This window comes from Salmo trutta, chromosome 32 (genome assembly GCF_901001165.1).
Source record: "Salmo trutta chromosome 32, fSalTru1.1, whole genome shotgun sequence".
In the NCBI taxonomy this organism is placed as follows: Eukaryota; Metazoa; Chordata; class Actinopteri; order Salmoniformes; family Salmonidae; genus Salmo; species Salmo trutta.
The window spans coordinates 22,354,013-22,366,170 of record NC_042988.1 but is presented as its reverse complement, the minus strand read 5'-3'; the positions used below and the strand labels follow the sequence as shown (position 1 = coordinate 22,366,170).

The following is a 12,158-nucleotide window of genomic DNA, read 5'->3' as shown; positions in this document are numbered from 1 at the left end:
AGAGAGACGGAAAGAGAGAGAAAACAGACACTGTACCAGCCTGAGAGAGAGCGAGAGAGAAAGGGTGAGGGGTAAACAGAAAACAGCGCCAGCCTCTGTAATTGCCTCAATGCCACTGGGAATGCTCTCATTCATTTGAAGCAGGCTGTATTCTCGCTCTCTCTTTCTCTTTTTTCACAATTGAGGTGCGTGGGGTGGAGTTGGGTGGGTGATCCGTGTGCAATCCTCAGTGTGTGATGCTAACGTATGGCGATGAGTGCGATAGCTCCCCTGTGCTGAATCTCCCGTAACATCAGCGTGAGGACTGGTCCATGGCTGTGGCCTGGGTAGAGAGCACAGCACACAGCGCTGTGGAAAAGTGAGGGCGATAAGGAGGTAGGCGGACTGCAGCTCAGACCTGTCAGATGTGATCGCGCACCGGAGCACTCCGCATGTGTCTGTCTCTTTTTTATATTTCCCTAAGACAGCCCACCTCTTCACGCCCCCCTCTCTTCTTTTTTTCCCTCTCTCCTCCTCTGCGCTCTGTTTTTTTTCTAACTTCCTCGAGGAATTCTTTATTTCTTTATGTCTTGTGTGGCGCGTGCGTTGGATGATGTGCCCCCCCCTCCTTCCTCTTTTCTCCTCCTCTCTCTTTGCCGCTTTCACAGCCTAGTTTTCTTTTTTTCTCAATCTTGTGTGCAGGTTGTATCTGACAGAGAGAGGACCACCGCCACGCTCCAGCCCCAATCCACTGTGAGTATTCTTATGCTAATTTTCCATCTCCATCTTTCCCAACGTCGGTTTGTCTTTTATTCTCAACCCTTTTATGTTCGCGACCGCGGCGCACTGAGAACGTGGCGGCTGCGACAGAGAGAAAGGAGGAGAGACAGAGAGAGGGAGAGAAGGAGGGAAGAGAGAGGATAAATAGTGCTGTGAGAGAAGTAGCTAGTGCTGTGTAGGGGTTTCTCTGAGGATGGTGGAATGGCTGAGGGGGAAGAGGAGGGGGCGGGTCTTGATGTGGTAGACGGTTCTGTGTGTGAATGGTTGGGATGTTGTTGACGACAGTTAGCGTGGAGCGGGTCAGCACACTGATCACCAGGGTCTCTCTTTTACCTTAACTTCTCACTTTCCATATTGACCGACTCTTCTGTTTTGATATTGAGGCTTTTCTGTTTCCTACTGTGTTCCTGTTACCACTGCCGAGAGGGGTCCACTGTTGTCATTTGAACAGTGGACATGTGTAAGATAAACAGAGATTTAAGAATAATATTTGTGTGTGTGTGTGTGTGTGTGTGTGTGTGTGTGTGTGTGTGTGTGTGTGTGTGTGTGTGTTCAAACAAGTCTGTATTCTCTATGGGTGATCATATGTGAGTGTATTTTTATTGTGTGTGTGTGTTTATTTATGGGTGAACCAGTGGAGGCTGCTGAGGAGAGGATGGCTCATAATAATGGCTGGAATGCAGTAAATGGAATGGCAACATACACCTGGAAACCATGTGTTTGATGTATTTGATACCATTCCACTAATTCTGCTCCAGCCATTACCACGAGACCATCCTCCCCAATTAAGTTGCCACCAACATATGTGTGTGTATTTTCAGTCTGTTTGTAGCTGTACATGCGCATGTAGCTTTATTTGTACATGCGTGGCCACATGGGAGTGCATGAATATCCATGTTCATTTGCATATGTGTGTACACAGTAGTCCTACATGTGGGACTATGTATGCACGTGTTTGTGTACAGTTTATGCGTTCACCAAACCTGTGAAGTGTATTTGTATCACAAATGTGTAGTAGAGATCAGTATGCTAGTGTCCATACCCACCTGCTGTCCCGTGTGTGTGTGTGATACGTGCTGTGGCTATGTGGACCAGATGAAGAGTGGGTGTTCTCTGTGTGGGGCTGAGATAGACAGTACCATGCCCCATCACTATGTCAAGGCTAATGGGTACACAGGTCAGCAGGGGTGGACACAGAGTTGGCCATGTAGACCGATGTATGTCAGCACAACAACACCTTTCTCTCAGGCCTGGATAACAATAGGCCTTAGTGTAATTCACTACAAGTCCATTAAATAAGGACTCGTAGAAAACCTCTGTTTTCTAATGTAAGGAAATATACTGGATATTCAGCTGACAAAATGCAGGGAAAATTCTGTTGTAGATTCAGTTGACATTTGGATATAGATTGATCTGAAGATGGCAATTAAACAAAATCCAGAAGCTAGGCATCTGGTGAGGCAGAGGATGCTATTGGCTGGCAGAGCATTACCATATTTTTACTATTACCATGATGAACCCCAGAATGGATTATCTCACCATGCTAAACAGTGGCTGTTGCAAATGTGATGTATGAAAGAGGTTTGTGCGTCCTTGTGTTATTTGTCCATTTCCGTGACCCGGCTGGTGCTCGGTGATGTAGTATTGGTTTGATTAATGATGATCAGGTCTAACACGTGCGCTCACATCCAGACAGACCTTCCTTTTCTGGCCCTTATGAAAATGAATAGTCACCTCAAATCCCTAGAACAATAGCAGGCTGTCGACGAGCGCCGCTTTCTAAAGTGAGTCGATAAAAATGAGAACCATTCCGCCAATTACAGAAGATTAGGTTCCCCTCCACCAATCTGAATCCTTAAACCCCTTATGTTTGTACATCTCTGTGTGTGGAATGGAATTCAGCCACAAGATCTGAGCAGAATAGCAATAAAAAGAAGGTAAAAGTTCTGAGTGAAACTGTGATAAAAATAGCCACATGATAATTGATACAGTAGTGTGTTGCGCTTGGCTGTAATTAAGTGAGCAACAGAGGTTGTCAGTTGTAAGGAGGATAGAACAGACTACACTGGTGTATTTAAAACACTGGAGCATTTATCAAGTCATTCTATGCTTTAAAGAGGGTGCTTCTGGGATAGCCTGGTTTTCTTTGCTTCGTTTATCTGGGTCTTGTGCTTTATAGCTCCGGTTAGACGCTTTGTACTGGTTCTTGATCCCAATGTACACAACGGAAAGTATGAAACTATTGTCTCCGGGGCCCCTCGGAAAAGCTTATCTTCTATTTTTAGTCGTCTTCTCCTCATTGTAGCCTCGGTCGCATGCTTACGTCCGACGGTTGTGCCATAAAGTATCTGTGCTTCATCCCCGCCAAGCCGGCAGCCGGAGACAACTCTCACCCACACATTAGGGATCTATGAGCCATATAACACAGGGCCCTGCACTACCTCCTGAAATACAGGGGACCACAGCTGTGTCACCCTCTCCATGTGATAGCACCTATATGCGGTGAGAGCTCAATATTAGCGTAATGCGCTAACCGTTTATTTCGCATCACTCACCACCACTTATCACAGAGCTAGACACCAACCGGGACATACTGAACAAAAAAATATCCTAAAGATAAAAATCACATTTCACTAGAGGGTGTTTGTGTGACAGTGATTTATGCTGTGAGCATCCTGCCACCTCATTGAGATGGGAGTGAGTTCTGGGTGGCTAAATCAATTTGTGCAAAGGCCGTCGGTGCTAGTATTGGTTTCGTGATATGATCTTTGTTGTCCTTTTTTTTTAGAGGTCAGTGCAGATGCAATGACAAGGGCAAAGAACCTGAGCTCTACTCTCTGTTTCTGAGCTGGCAAACCATCCCCCACCAGGGAATTGTGGGAAAAGGAAGCTTGGTTCTAAAGAGTATATGTTTTGTCAGGGTTCAAACCGAACGTAACATCTATTACACTGCCAATTCATTTCCTCCCAGTCAGATCTTGATGGAATGTCTGAGGTTAGACACGAGAATGGTCCTTACATTAGTCACTGTAATTACTCAGTGATTGTGACACAGATCTCCAAGGCGTGCCAAGAGTCATGTAGTAGTAGTAATAGCTAGCTAGCAGAGAGAGGGCAGAGAGAGCGGGGGTGATAATACTATAATGCTGCTAGTGGATGGAGGAATCTGACACCAGCAGGCCAGATGTTAGAGAGCTGTGGACAGGAAGAGAATATATATCCTGTAAGGTGTGTCATCATGTCACATGATCCATCCCTACTGATCCAGCCAGTCTTCTGTTCTGACGTCTCACAACTAGGCCTAAATATGGAACGTAAGAAAACCAACCCACTACTTTGGAGGCTTCCCCATACGAATCACACTCAGACCAAGGTCATGAATTTGATTATACCTTGTTTTAAGATGTTATATTGAGCAATGTTAACTATTGCGCAAATGACATAGGAATTGCTCATCAGTTGCCAACGGATCAACTCCATGAAATTACAAAGCAGTTACTAAATCACAATCATGTATCAATATGTCAATGCAATGTTCTTTCTAGAGTATTTACAGTGTTCCTACACATCCAGTATATTCATAACAAACGATTCTAAATGAGAGGAAGAGAAGATTGACATGAAGTAGCACTGCACCATGACGCTCAGATGACTGTGTTCTTGTGCATGCAGAGAAGTGTAGCTAGCTATGCTTTGTGTTCAGTTTCTAAAATGTCTCCTATGATGTATACTATCTACTAGCTGGCTAATCAACCCCAGCTGCAAAACTTTACGTTGTTGGTCATAACAGGTGGGAGGGGACAAAGGTCCCACACATGTGAATCCATCCTCTCTTATCTCCAATTGCCTTTCATTTTCCTATATTGCCTGCTGCCGAGCATCATGGGAAATAAGACGCTGAGACACATTTTTAATTAAGTGCAGTTTTAGCTTCATTGAATTTATAAAAACACAATGGGAGAAAAGAGAGAGGTATTTTTCCTGTCTCATTAATCACAGTGCTTCCATGTCTGATACGGCGGTACAGGGAAGAGAACCAGGCTGCAACTGTGGAGTGGAATATTTGAACATCTCAGTACTGATGTGTGCTAAGCGGAGTGTTTGTCTGCAGGGGAGGCTTTGAAATTTCCTCCACTCCAGCCCTTTTAACTCGGCAGAGGGAATGTGTGTCTCGCTCTAGTTGGCCAATGGCTGTTACGGGGGCTCCGTGCCCCCCCCCCCACCCCCAACCCTCCTCTACCCCTTCTCCATCTCCCCCCTCCTCACCACCATTCCATGACCTGCTCTGTGTCAGATAGTTTAATGTGAAATTGCTTTTCTTTCAAATTTCCCCCTGGAAACGCAGGTCACTGCAAAATGTTACATCTCATAATGGCATGTTATTGTTGTTCTTTCATATGAGTCCTTGCCTTAGAAGTGGAGGATTCCAGTGGCCTGCTAAGGTTACAGACAGCTGTTTCTCCCCGCCCCGCCCCGCTCCTGCCCGTCTCTGATTCCACACAAAGCCTTCAGTCGTGCCCATGGTAACCCTGCTGAAAAATGTATCAACACCACTCTATGATTACTCTATACATTAGTGGGGCTTAAATTTAATTTGTTGGCAGGGCCCGGCGGTAAAGCTATGGGCCTGGCCTATCAGAGGCACTTTGTAAAGGCCCTGGAAGAGCCTCCTGGGGTGATCCTATCAGTCAGACACACTGACTGTCAGCAGACACGCTCTGTTAGTCAGCAGCACTGTGGCCCTCCCAAGCCCAGACGCTGGCGCTCAGCGCTCCACTGGGGCAGGGCTGTGGGCATCGTGGCTCCCCACCTGCCATTCAAACACCCAGCCAGGACCACGACCTCTGGCCCCATGTTGAAATGGATGCTCTTCAACAGGTGATCCAACAGACAAGACTATATACCCATAGCAAGGCCACAGCACCAGTAGATACGTATTGTACTGTAATGCTAGCACAGTACACTTATTATGTTAGCAAATCCTGATGGGGTATTAGCCTTGATGATTCACCTGAATCTAAAGCTACTGCTGGTATCTCGTAGGTGGCCTTAACATGACCATACATACTGTGAAGGAGAAGGTATGTCTAACTCTAAAGGGTTTCACTGAAAATGTCTAATGTGTTGAGACCAAAAGCCTTTTCTCCCCAGCAGTTAAGGAGAAAGGCTTGTTGCTAGTTGGTGTATATATGCATTTCTCTTGCCTTTTGAAATGTGTAGCTAGTATTTTTAGCTTTGCATTTTCATCTCCCTGAATGGCTGGCAAAATGGCTTGAGCTCAGGCCTGTCTAGGCTGCTTTTATCAGAGCTCACAGTCACAGTACAGGCAGAAAAAAGGTATGTTTTTAGAGGTTTTCCCAGGGAGAAATATTTCAACTGGTTACAAAAAAAAAACAAGAAGCAGTTACACTACTGTGCGGCTTTAATTGGGATCCATTTTCATTTCAAACGTTTTTAAATATCTGGAATGGAACACGCACTGTAAAGCGCTTTACAAATCTTCCCAGATACATTACTTTGACCTCAGAGTCAGATTGGTTCAAAGCATATGTGTTCATAACATGTACCTTGGAACATAATAGCCCAGCTCCACCATTCAACACAGAACCATGTAGGGGCCCTTACTCACAGTATAACGTGAGACGGGAGTCAAAGGTTGACAGTGACTTTCGGTTCTACCAGACTTCAATGAATAGGGAAGAAGGGACATGCATGTATCTGTGGAGAAATGCAATTTTCGATTTCATAATGTTTGATAATCTTAGTGTCAAACCAGACTAACCAGATTCCTCACCTGTTACCCTACACTCTTAGAAAGAAAATATGCTATCTAGAACCTAAAATGGTTATTTGGCTGTCCTCGGTAGGAGAACCATTTGAAGAACCCTTTTTTGTTCCAGGTAGAAAGAACCCTTTTGCTTCAAAGTAGAACTATTTTGGGACACATCCGTCCCCCAGTGACACGTGAAATATAGACTGATAATGCCTCTGCTACTTCCTTAACACTGCTCTCCACGAACTCTCTGTCTGACAGGCTGGCCTACCGCATGTATCATAATGAGAGGATCTCCGCTCCATCAATTAGGTGTACCTTAAGATGCTGTCTGAACTTCTGTGAGGTACACAGGGAAAAAAGCCCCAGATGAAGGATTTGCCCTGGACTCAGGGGAACTGATGAGCGCTTTCCCTTTGTGTGCAAATAACAATCGGCGGAACGTCAGCTCTTTCCGCCGTCCGATTCAGCGCCATCCCAGTGTTTCTTCCTCTTCTTCTGATGGCTGGGTGTGTGTTAGATCTGTCCCTGAGGCGGTGTTACAGAGAGGAGCATCTCAGCATAAATACCAGCTATCTCCACCACCACCTACCTCCACCACCACCACCTACCTCCACCACCACCACCTACCTCCACCACCACCACCACCTACCTCCACCAGCACCACCTACCTCCACCACCACCACCTACCTCCACCACCACCACCACCTACCTCCACCACCACCACCTACCTCCACCACCACCACCACCTACCTCCACCACCACCACCACCACTTACCTCCACCACCACCACCACCTACCAGCTACCTCCACCACTACCACCTACCTCCACCACCTACCTCCACCACCACCACCACCTACCTCCACCACCACCTACCTCCACCACCACCACCACCCACCACCACCACCTACCTCCACCACCACCACCTACCTCCACCACCACCACCTACCTCCACCACCACCTACCTCCACCACTACCACCTACCTCCACCACCACCACCTACCTCCACCACCACCTACCTCCACCAGTCTCTTAGAGGGAGATGAGGAGAAGCTCTGTCATTGTCTCTCCCTCTCAGTGGTTCACTTTGAATTATTTAATTACTTTGCTTGAGACTTGAGCAATTATACCTTGCGCTGCATATCTGTTAATTATATCTGACCTCACGTTCCCGCTGTTCTATTAATTGTTCACCGAGATGACACTCTTAGATAACTGTCAGTGTCATATTCACATTATACAGTACAATATAATAGGAAGATGGAATAGGGAGATTTAATATTGCAGGTTGGTTCTGTGTAGCTGGGTAGCGGTTAGCGTTGCCTTCTTGACGTCGTCCATATTCCATGTGGGGCCATAATGGTACTGATGCCCCCTGGTTCGTCCTCTTAAACCGAGCCTTGCCATGGTTGCCATTGGTTACCCTTGTGCCCCGGAGCCCATATGCACAGGAATGTTTTGTTAATTATAACTGATGTTCAGAGACCTCCAAACTCTGATCCCCCGTCCATGTTGTGCGCTGCATGCAGATGTTGCCAATGAATTTCAATCAGCCTGGCCCCTCTAACAACTGCATGCTTAAAAGTCCTGGAGTACATGTCTCTAAAACATACTCAGTGTTTCTAGCCCGTCTACATCCGTTGAGTGTTTGCAGCTTAATTGCATCCATTCCCTAAAAGTGCTGTTTGAAATTGCTGCTGCTGTAGTTTTTTTGCTATTTTTTGTCTCTTTTTGCTACCCGTCATTCATTTTGGTAAGCAACCCCTTCATTTATTGGTATTCAGCTTGAGGTGGCGCAAGTGGCAATCTGTTTAAGAGAGGGGATGGCACCTTTCGCTTAAGGCTGCCTGGCCATCCTGGAGAGCTGGGTGCGTATGCTCGGACATCTGGCCTTAGAGTTAGTGAGTGTCGCTGTGGAGGAACCCGGAGCTCAGTAACATGCCCTCCGGCCCTGCCTCCCTCCCTCCCTGCCTCCCTCCCTGCCTGCATTCGTCCCTCCCTGCCTGTCTGCCTGCATCGCTGCCCAGCTTGAGGGGAAGGGAGGGGTGTAAGGCTGGAGCTACAGCCACAATCCATTACCTAAGCAAGGGGAGAAAAAGGAGGGAGAGAGAGATTGAGTTAAGGGCTAGGGCACCTCTGAGTTCTGTCTTCTGCATGCTAATTTAGCTAGCCGCTACGAGAGGGATCAAAATCGTCTGGCTGAGACGTGGCCTCTCAACCCATCAGGCCTGGATATCCCCTACCCCTTTGCATTACTATAGAACAGCTACAGTATGTTCTCTACATATAGCTAGCTGACTAAAGTCAACCTCTGTGATATGTAGAGAGATTTCTGCTCTGTGAAAAATGTAGCGAGAAAAATGTTGGATACACTGATCTTATTATCCATGACCATACTAATGATAACTCAAAAATGCAGAGCTACTTTCACAAAATGCTCTCTGGTTTGGTTAATTGGTCTCAGTGATGGTATTTACGCTGGGGAATGGCTGGTTTATTTTAAACATGTTATTTCTTCATTAAATGTGTTTGACTTTTATGTGTGAGACCCTGGCACTGTAGTAGTTGCATAGTGCTGAAATGTAGTTTAATTATAATGGTTGAATTACGCTGTCCACTGTTACCGTCCACTGAATTGTCACATCTCCTGCCTTTCTTCAGTGGTCATTGTTCTGATTCCATCTCCCATGCAGGCTAGACAGACAACCCGATGAGTATTTGTGCCCGAGCAATGAGACGCGGGGTGATTGTGAGCCACTGCTGGAAGCTATCACTATCCGAGTGGAAAATACACATGACAACTGGTTTACCGGTTCCAAATGAGAAGCCACCATGAACGGGGGAAAGCCACCCTGGATTGGTGCACACCGACATTGATACATTTCACCAATGGTTCTGTGCTGAGATGTGTCTAATCTTTGCTGTGCCTCTCGGTGAGGTAGGACCCCAACACTCTCTCATTATTTGACAACAAAACATTCACAGTGTGTATTCAGCCGGGTTCAGCCAGCCACAATACACTCCCCGCATACACAAGTCCCCTGTGTAGGATCATAAAGTGGCTCTATAGCCCAGCATTAAAGGGGCCTGCAGTTAAAATGCAGCCTCATCCACTCCCCCACTTTAACCAGAGAGTGGTTGAATAGAGAACTAAATAAAACAGCCTGTCAATAGCCTTTAATTTTGAATAGAGAACAAATACAATTCAATAGCCTGGTAATGGCCTTCATTTTCCTCCAGACTCTTGATATTGATTTGATGGCTTAATTTGACTTTGGCAGGTGGGATGCGATTGGCAATGTATACAGCTGCGTGCAATTTACCCCAAACAACATAATAAACCACAAATATGCAGTCGTTCGACAACACAACTGTTTTCCATGGCACTGCATGCTGGGCCATCTGAATGTATTGGACCACATGGGGATCTGTTGGCAGGTCCAGGCTCCACATTTACACCCAAAATGTTATTTTGATTTCACCGACACTAAGATAATGTTTCATAACACACAGTCAGTCATAAATCAGCCCATCTGTCTGTTTGAGCGCCTCAGTATTCATCAAATCTGTCTCTGTGTCTCTGTGTGCTGGGTCTCTCTCTGTTCTCTCTATCATCTCCCTTCTCTCTCTCTTTCTCCCTCTGTCTGCTTGACCACAGGGACTCGTTCTCGCTCCACACGGATTTACTGATGGCTGTCAGCTCAATGAGCTAGTTCTCCTGAGATTGCATTTGAGCCAGATTCCTGATCCTTCCTCTTCCTCCTCTTCCTCATTCTTTTTTTGCTCTTTCTCTTTCTCTCTCCCTCTTACACACACACGCACACACACACGCACACACACACACAGAACATTATCCAGTTTGGCTGTATTTCACAGCACGATATTCAAAATGAATCATTGGGAACTGTGTGAAAGTGAGTGGATGGTCGATGTGTCACTCACTCCCATCAGCTTATTCATATAGACGACTATACAATGAGTGCAGTCTGCAGCTGATTCCAGTCACATCAGCAACCCTAATGGAACCAGTCCCATTGGCTGACTACTGCATATTATGGGAAATCAATCTTCCTTTTTTATACAGCTTGGTCTATTATGCCAACACGAGTCTTGAAAAGATGGCTTGTCTTATTTAACATGATATTTGATAGAGATATTTTTACCCTTCATGATCTAGTGAAACCGTACACAGATTATATATATATATTTTTTCTATATTGAATTACATTTTGCAAAAGAGTTATTGTTTTATCAAGGTATTTATTGACATAGTATACATCTATACTGGAAAATAAAGTGCTACCAACATGTATTTGTTGAATGAAATTCTGTGTAATTATTTTTCCACTGGCTGCCATATCCATGAGTGTATTTCTCCAGACATTCCATATAGAACAGGCTGTTACGTACTGTACCTCTCACAGTACAGGAATACAGACGTGTTAAGCTCTCTCTCATCTGGTAGGTGTGCCGCCACCCGTCCTCTGTCTCTTTCTTGTCATCAAAGGGGAGGGGAGAAGTCTTTACACAAGAAGACTCCTAGTGATTGTGAAGTCTTGCCTAGGTGAACAGTTTTGATCAGTGTCTGAATATTTCAAATCTAATTTCAATGGGAGACTGGTTTGAGGGAGTTAAATTCTCAGTAGAGAATCAAAGCCTGTCTGGCTCATGTCATGCTAATGATTTTTTTATTCTCTGTCGCTGTCAAAACAGAAGCACTTCTTTCATTGTTTTTAATGTTGTTTTCTCTTCCCTCCCTCCTTCCCTCACAAGTATTTCATAAACGAGTGTGGGGAACGATGATGCCTAGATAGAAATCCTGTGTCATTTACATGACTGATTACAGTGCAATTTCACACTTATTTGCATGGCTATACTGAACATCCTCGCAGAACTAATGGATTGTTGGAGGGAGCTGCTGCCGTGCAAGGCTAGCTAACACTGGCCATGCAAATGAGCACAGAGACACTGATGGTGTGCTTTATTAAGCTCAGGAGTATCTGCTCAATAAGACACATTCAGAGCTGCTGCCTGCACGCCTCTCTCTCTCCCCTCTCTCTCTCCCCTCTCTCCCCTCTCTCTCACCCCTCTCTCTCTCCCCTCTCTCTCCTCTCTCTCTCTCTCTCCTCTCTCTCTCCCCTCTCTCTCTCCCCTCTCTCTCGCTCTCCTCTCTCTCTCTCCTCTCTCTCTCCCCTCTCTCTCCCCCCTCTCTCTCCCCTCTCTCTCTCCCCCTTCTCTCTGCTGCTGCTTGCTTGAAATATAATATTTGCATACAAGGTTGAGGCAGCGCTATCATTTTCCTGTGTGCAGTGATGGGCTATTTTAATGTCCTCATTTCAAATCGGTTAGGTTTTGGTGAAAGATAGAGAGAAATGTTTGTGTTTTGTGGAGTGGGTAGAGAGAGTGTGTTCCTGTTCTGCACCGTTGGTATGCTGCTTTAATGAGGGTTGTGTTGACGTCATGGGTTCCTATGCCTGCTGAACATTGTGTTATAATGTAGTCAGCTGTACCGAGCAATACAGACCAAAATATCTTCATTACTGCTTAATTGGAAATTGTAACAAGTTCTAAAAGGGTAACAGGGTTTGCTCATTTCTGCCTGGGATGTTGTTTATAGCCTGATCT

The 12,158-nt window shown here is 45.6% G+C and overlaps 1 protein-coding gene across 3 annotated transcripts in view; it reads left to right on the top strand.

Annotated features, from left to right (window-relative positions):
* The first annotated feature begins 572 nt into the window (after positions 1 to 572).
* The window catches only part of LOC115171427 (RNA binding protein fox-1 homolog 3), a 242,826-nt gene continuing 231,240 nt past the window's right edge, over positions 573 to 12,158 (top strand). Inside the window, exon 1 of one of the 3 annotated variants that reach the window (XM_029728233.1) lies at positions 573 to 732. The gene's annotated coding sequence lies outside the window, so the exon portion shown is untranslated. The remainder of the gene's footprint in view (positions 733 to 12,158) is intronic. The other 2 variants (XM_029728230.1, XM_029728232.1) reach the window with 2 other exon arrangements.